Raw genomic sequence first — 8,548 nt, forward strand, 5'->3', positions numbered from 1 at the left:
GCCTCGATCACCCCCTGTCGGCTGGAGGTACACAAAGCGGCAAAAAAAAGGTTCTATTCGCGCTGGGTCTGGTTGGATTTGTAAGGGGCGGAGCGGGGAGAGGGGACGGAGGCCAAGATCACGGCTTTTCTAGCTTTGGCAAAGATCTCCCATTTGCCATCGAAGTGATCTCATAGGATAATGAACAGGAGGAGCGATCGAACGTGCAAACTATATGAGACCCCCAAAGTCCGCTTCCTTCAAGGAGTTCCCGCATATGTGCGTGATGAGCACACCCACTGAGGGTAGAAATCGGATGATGCTTCAGCGGGGCTCAATTCCCAGGGAATCAAGCTCCATCATCCATTTTACTTCTTATCAGTTACTAGCTCATAATATTTGAGCTGTTTCGTTTAATTGCATAAAATAACGGAGGTGTTGGGATACTTCAAATGCTACAAACGGTTCATGTAAAAAGAAAGTTTTTCTTTCTTTCTTTTTGTCATGGGGCCTGAACTCTGGGCGCTGTCCCTCAGCTCTTCAGCTCAAGGCTAGCGCTCTACCACTAGAGCTACAGCGCCACTTCCGGTTTTCTGAGTGGTTTATTGGAAAGAAAGAGTCTCCTGGACTTTCCTGCCCAGGCTGGCTTTGAACTGCGATTCCCAGATCTCAGCCTCCTGAGTAGCTCGGATTACAGACTTGTGAACCGTTGGCCCCTGGCAGAAAGTTTTTCTCCCTTCCTTGGACGTAACCATGGCGACCAGTATGGTTTGTGTTCCTTTACACACAAAAATACTTTAAAGATACTTTTCATCATAACAAACTCTGGTGGGTGATTCCACCCCTCCCCCCCCCACCCCATACTGGGATTTGAACTCAGGGTCTGTGTTGTGTAGCACTCGAGCCACATTTCTAGCCCTGAGTTTCTGCTTGTTATTTTGGAGATGGAGTCTCAAGGAATTTTCTGCCCAGGCTGGATTAAAGCATCTTCCTTTGGATCTTACCCTTTTGAGTGGCTAAGATTACAGGCTTGAGCCACTCATGACTGGCCAAGTGACTGACTTTTTTTTTTTGTTTTCTTCCTTGTGCTTTTATGTACTGTTTAGCTTCTCTACAATGACTTGTTGTTTGATAATGCTTTTTCCCCTTCCTACTGCATCTGTGCATGATCTCAGGTTCCTATGGATGCATGAGTGCCAGGGGGTTGTGTGTTAAAATTTGATCCCCATTGTGAGGCATTAACAGGGTAGCAGCTGGGTGCTGGTGGGCTCATGCCTGTAATCCTAGTCACTTATGAGGCTAAGATCTGAGGATTGTGGTTTGAAGCCAGCCCAAGTAGGGAAGTCTACCAGACTTCTAACAGTCTAACCACACACACACACAAAGCTGGAAATAGAGCTGTGGCTCAATTGGTAGAGTGCTAGCCTTGAGAAAAAGAAGAAAAGAAAAAAATCTGAGGGACAGTGTCCAGGCTCTAGTCCCAAGTTCAAGCCAAAGGAAGGCAGTGTTGTCCCCTCTGGAGGACACAACAATTAGGTGCTGTTGTGAAGCAGCTGAGCAACCCTTGCCAGCACTGAACCTCACAGCACCTCCCCAATGTCAAGTTGTTAATTTTATAGTGCATATAGTTGTAGGCATTTTTGTTAAATAGCACAAAGTGCCTCAGTGTCCTCTGTCAGTGGATATATTTGACCTACTGAAGCTGAGGGCCTGAGTGGAGATTGTAATTCAGTGTATTATTCAGTTAGTATTTATTGAACATCTGCTATGAGCCAGGCACTATTTTAGAGCATGATCAAACTAAGTAGGCATAAACCTTACGTTCAGGTAGAGGAAGAGAAACTAAAATGTTATGAAAGAAACGTAATTTGGTTAACAAAAGCAAAGCAACACCAGTATACGGTAGAATTGGCGAATAGGAAGGCTGCAGATACCAACATTGGTACATGGCTGATGACATTCTGGAATTTGCCTTACATCATTTTCCGTGATCAAGAAGAGATTGGGCTGTCAACTGCTTCAGTCACAGCCTCTTTTCCCTATCACTGTTGCTCTGTGACACTCAGTTATTTTGAGTCTATATTGCTATTGTTTGTCAATTCATCCACCAGATCCTGGTGATCAGGAACTATTTTAGCAGATGTTCAGTGAATCTAAAGAGATGGAAGAATAACTTCCAGAAACAATCTAATTTGAACTCTGACCAAAGCTAATTATGGTATGACAAAACCGTCTACTTGGCAGTAGAATTTTTCATTTTATTTTTAGCAACAGCATTCTTTCCCTTATTTTTACTTCCCCTTTCCACATCCCTAATTTACCTTATGATCAATGGTTTCACCCTAGAAAATTCTAATGCTGTAAGTGTAATGACTGGATTTGAATCTATTTTGTAATTTTGATGTATTAGTGTGTGTGTGTGTGTGTTGTGTGTGTGTGTGTGTGTGTGTGTGTGTGTGTGTGTGTGTACTGCTGCTTAAACTCAGGGCTTGAGATAAGCTTTCTTGCTCAAGGCTGGTGTTGTATCTCTCAAGCCATATCTTCATTTCCAGCTTTATTGGAGATAAGTGTTTCACAGACTTTTCTGTTCAGGCTGGCTTTGAACTTCCACAGTCAGAATTCAACCTATTGAATAGCTAAGAGTACAAATATAAGTTAATGACATTCAGCTTCTATGTTGTAACTGAGTTCTATTCTCTCTCTCTCTCTCTATTGTTGGTCGTGGTGCTTGAGTATTGAGCCTAGGCTCTGTCCCTGAGCTTTTTTGCCTAAGGGTAGCACTCTACCACTTTGAACCACAGAGCCACTTCTGGTTTTCTGGGGGTTAGAGATTTTTTTTTCTAAAAAGTCTCATGGACTTTTCTGCCTGGGCTGGCTTTGAACTTCGATTCTCAGATCTCAGCCTCCTGAGCAGCTAGAATTACAGGTGTGGGCCACCAATACCTGGCATGACTTTTATTCTCTAAGATGTTTAAAGTATACCCCTCCCCGATATTACTTTATATATATGTATATATTACTTTGTATATGAATTATAGTTCTAACAGAAAATAAAAGGGATCATGACCCTGTAGAAGAAAACAGAAACAGGTTTCCAAACTAAGATTTGGCCGAGTCCTAATTGGACTAATGATTATAATAGTAACTATCCATCTGGTTCTTACTGTGTACATAATAACAGGTGTATTACAGTAATAGCTACACCTCAATGAATGACTGTTCTCTTCCAGGCTTGGTTCTGAGCATTTTACAAGCTACTGACTCATGTAGAAGCACTGTCCCCACTCTGTAGGCGGGAAAACTAAAGCACAGAAAGGATAAGTACCTGCTAATGCCACACAGCTGTGGAGCAGAAGTTCTGGGGTTCAGGCAGACATGGATGGCTGCAGCCCCAACAAAGCTGCTTGTTAGTTAGTTTGTTTATTTCTGTTATGTCAAGTTTGATACTGGGGCTTGAACTCAGGGCCTGGTTGCTATCGCTTAGCTTTTTCAAACTCAAGACTGGCATTCTCCCACAGGATCCACAGCTCTACTTCCAGATTTTTGGTAGTCAATTGGAGATTAAAAAGTTTCATGGACTTTCCTGTCCAAACTGTTCTGAAACAATGACCCTCAGACTTTAGTCTCCTGAGTAGCTAGAATTACAGGCGAGAGTCACCAGCACCTGGCAATGTGTGTCAAGTTTGTGTATTCTAGCTCATTGTGAAAACACTTTCAACTCCCTAATATAATTTGGGCCTTGTCAGGAGAGTGACATACATTCCACTGGTGCCTACTACATGGGTTGGGGGGTGGGGTGGGTGAAGTTTAAATGAATCTGTAGAGGTGAGTGTGGCAAGGTCAGACAGCATGTAACTACATACAACAAGTACTCTGTGAATCAGATCTCTTCCTTTCCATTTATAAGATCTTATTGATTTACATTTCAAGAATGAATGACCATTGGGTACTTCCAGTTGCTCTCTGAAGATCATTTTGATCCCTGTGATTGTATCTTAAATATTGGAGGATAGAGTGCATTCATTTCTGGTGGTCGCCATAATCTTAAAAACAATTTTACGTTCTCTAACTCTGGAGAGAAATTTCTGTTCTCACAATGTGGAGGCCGGAAGTCTGAAACCAAAGTATCAGGGCCATGGGGCTTCCAAAAGCTCTGAGGAAGATTTAGCTGCTGCTTCTGGATTCCAGTGAGTGTCAGCTTTCCTGAGCTTGTAATTATGTCCCTGTCAGCTTTGTTCCGGCCTTCTTCTGTGCCTATGTCTCTCCTCTATGTCTTTTATAAGGATTTTTGTTACAGGGTTCGGAATTCATTCTGACAATTTAGACCTTTGACTTAATTACACTTGCAGAGACTATTTTTCCAAATTCCTAGCTCGCAGGTTCTAAGAAATTAGGAAGTAGGCTTATCTTTGGGGGAGGGGAGACCAGCTTGCAACCAACTACAAGGGATTCAAATGGATTCTTAGGAGTCAAACATCCCTGGTTCCAGTTGTGTTAAGTGATGGGCAAGAGATAATCTAAATGGCCTATAAATAAATATCACATTCTTTCTACAAATGGAAGGACAGAAATTCCTTTTTTTGTTTGTCTTGTTGCTATAATAACAACCAAAGCAGATCCCTTTCCCCCAAGACTGAAAGAGGGCTGTATTAGTCAAGGGTATTTACAAAATGTGCACAATTGCATATACTATGCTTTTCTCCAAGGGGCAAATTTGTTTACTCAGACATCATCATAACAGTGCCTGTGATGTCACAGCAGCGACTCCTGTCACATGACTTTTTCACCACAATTGTCTTATATGACCACTGCTGGCCCATTATTGACTGAACGTTATGCCATGTATGATTGCATATGTCACAAACACAGATGCATCATGTTGTCATGGAAACTGGCAAGACTAAGTCTGCAGTGTGGGCCACAGGTTTGAGAGCCAGGAGAGCCGATGGTGCAGGTAAAGTCTAAAGGCTGCCCCTCAAAGAATTTTTCTTACTCGGGGGAAGGGTTTGTCTTTTTGTTCTATTCAGGCCTTTGACTAATTGGATTAAGCCCACCCATCCTATGGAGGACCACCTGTTTCACTAACCCAGTTAACATGTTAATGTCATCCCCAAACACCTTGGCAGAAATATTTAGTGCTATGATTTGCATCCTTAGTATCCTCCAAAAGTCCATGGTAGGGGAGGTGGGGAGGGAAGGGATGGTAGGGGAAAAACAAAGGAGGAGGTAACAATGCTCAATAGGAAATGGACTCATTACCTTACTCATGTAACTGTAACCCCTCTGTACAGTATCTTCACAATTAAAAACATATATTAAGAAAAAAAAGTCCAAGAGGCCATCCCTAGCTATTGGGAGGTGTAAGCTAAATAGGTAGCCAATGAAGAGAAGACCACGCAGTATTCATGCAGGAGGAGGAGTTTTTTGTTTTGTTTTGTTTTAATTTCCGAACTGCTGCCCCCACCGTGCATAGTGGAGAGCACATGCTGCAAAGGGGTGAGCGCTTTGCCTGGGTTTAAGTAGGAAGGGGTGGGGAGGAGGTGAGGCCAGGTGAGAGGGGGAGGTGTGGCCACACTGGATGCAGATGTGATCTCAGGACCTGGGACCCTTCCATAGTCCCATGGGAGGTGTGACTGGTGATGGGGGGAGAGGGACATGGCCCAGCATGTGATCTCAGAGGAAGGGGAGGTGACTGCCATTTACCTAGGTGACACATGTACTGGGTGGAGACTTAGCCAAGGGGAGGGAGGAGTCTGCCCTGCCTTCCCAGGACCCAAAAGGAGATAGTAGAAACTTTAAGAAGTGGGGCCTACTGGGAGCCCACACTAGCCTTTGCTTTGCTTGGCTTCTTGGTCATAAGGTGAGTGGTTTTGCTCTGTCATGAACTCCTGTCATGAAATTCCAAAGCAATGGCACCAACCAATCATGGAGTGAAATAAACCTTTTTCTAATTTGATACCTAGGGATTTTTTTTTTTAAAAAAAGCTGGTTAACAGATCAGAATAATATTCACTTGGTGGCTCAATCAAGTTGATACATAAAATCAACCACTATGGGATTTAGTGGTTGATTGTGCAAACATTTATTGAGGGTTCCTTATGCCCCCAAACTCAGAAGCCAGCCTGGATGTCTAAGTATTAAGAATGGACTATATATATATATATATATATATATATATATATATATATGCTTATTACAAAAATATTCATAATAGGTAAGTTATAGAAAATAACACATGTCTAAAATGGATGAATGGATCAAGAAAATGTTGTCTATTGATCTCACACATATATACGTATATAGGTATATATATGCATATCTGTATATATAACACACTCATATATTGAATGCATGTACATGTATACACATTCCTGTATGTATACATATGTATTACATATGTATATATACACACTGTATATATACATACAGTGGAATTTTATTCAATTGTCAGGAAGAAATGTCATTTGCAGGGAAATTGATGGATCTTGAAAGGAAGAATAAAATCACACTAGTGATGTAAGCCAGGCCAAGAAAGACAAAGGGTCTCATATATGAATCACAAACACAAATTACAACCTCTAAGGTGAACACACACAAAGGCATATACATCAAGTTGATTATAGTATATTCAGGAGTGAAATACTGTGATGTAAAAAACCCTTTGAACAATTAACAGGCTGTTGTAACGAAGTGAATGATCAGGAAACTGAAACATTTTTTGAAAGAGGGGATTGATGGGAGGGGGCCAGATGAAAAGGGAATGGTGGATGAATGCAATCATACTCCTTGTACTTACGTGAAGAAGGGTCTGGGAAACTTGATGTGACTGGTGGAAATAGGTGGGAAGGGAGAATGAAGAAAGGGCTGATTCTGATCAGGATGCACTGAATACATAAATGGATTTACAATTACATGTGTAATTGTAACCCTTGTTCAGTCATTTGTAAGCTAAAAATAAATGAATAAAAAAAAGGGTAGGTAAAATACAATGGAATGTTGTTTACTAGTGACAAGCTCCAGACAGAAAATCTTAGGAATAATAGCTAATTTTCTCCCCACAGTCTGCCACAGTTTGGAAAAGAAGGACCCTACATGTGGCCAGTATGATCCCAGCTACAGAAGAGAGGGAGAGAAGGAAGAAGGGGAATGAGAAGGGAGAGAAGAGAAAAAGGAGGAGGAGAACGAAGAAGAGTATAGAAGGTGGGACTATGAATCACTAGTGATCAATAGCAATGGATTAAAAGTCTGACAGCGAAGAGCAAACACATATAACTTAGAGCAAGTTTCTACCCTGCTTGAAATCTAGCATACACAAAATAGCAACAATAGTAACAATGCCACGTTATGGGGCTGTTTATTTGCTCATAGTTTCAGAGGGTTTAGCCCATGGTTTTTTTGGCCCAATGTACTTGAGCAGATCAATGTAGTGGCAAGAGGAGAGGAGGCTGTTTACCTCATAGAGGACAGGAAGCAGAGGGGAGGAGGGATGGAGGGAAAGAGAGAGAGGGAGAGACGGGGAGAGAGAGAAAGGGAAAGAGAGAGGGAGAGAGAGAAAGGGAAAGAGAGAGGGAGGGGGGATGGGACAGGGTGGGACGGGACCCAGGACCAGTATTAACTTCAAAAATATACCCCTAGTAACTCATTTCTTCTACCTGCGACCTCTTCCCCAAAGTTCCCATCACCTCCCCCATGTAGCACCAGCAGCTGGGATCAAGCATTCAACACACCAAGCCTGTGGGTGACATTTCATATTCGAATCATAACAGCATCCTTTTCTATCTGCACAAAAGTGTTCTCCCTACAGTAAGGTACTGTGAAGATTTGAAGGATGTGATGAGGGCAATCAATTTGCTTTAAGGAATTTTGGCCCCTACTTAAAGCGATCGATAGTGCTGGCACCACTTATTTCTTGGTTTTGGAAAAGCCTTAAGGGGTGTGTGTGTGTGTGTGTGTGTGTGTGTGTGTGTGTGTGTGTGTACTGTGATTTCAACTCAAAGTCTCCATGCTTGTTTGACAGGCAAGCTCTATCACTTGTGCCACATCTCCAACTCTGGAACCTTAGCTTTTGTACAGATACTTTGTTTTCCAAAGGTCAGGTAATTGGATATAGATTCTTTTTGTTTTTTGAGATCCTGGGGCTTGAACTCAGGTCCCCGAGCTCTTTTGCTCAAGGCGAGTATTCTACCACTTGAGCCACAGCTCCCACTTTTGGCTTTTTTTTTTTTTTTTGGGAGGGGTGGTTTAATTGGATTCTCTTGCCCTGGCTGGCTTTCAAGTGTGATCCTCAGATGTAAGCCTCCTGAGTAGCTAGAAGCTGATGGTGAGCAAGTAGTAGAACTGCTCATGGAAGACTTTATTGAATGTAGGTGGAAGGAAAATCCTATTTGCAAATATCATTTTGATCTGTTTGTTATTTGTAGCGGAAAGCATTCTCATTTCCCACTAGTCTGATCAGGGTCGCTTTCATCTCCGGCTCAATGTTCATCATGCTTTCTGTCAATGGCTACATGAAGACTGATGGAAGGGGACAGAACAGTGGTCAGTCTGCTAGGCATTGGTGGCATATGTC

This window comes from Dipodomys ordii, unplaced genomic scaffold (genome assembly GCF_000151885.1).
Source record: "Dipodomys ordii isolate 6190 unplaced genomic scaffold, Dord_2.0 Scaffold125, whole genome shotgun sequence".
Taxonomy (NCBI): Eukaryota; Metazoa; Chordata; class Mammalia; order Rodentia; family Heteromyidae; genus Dipodomys; species Dipodomys ordii.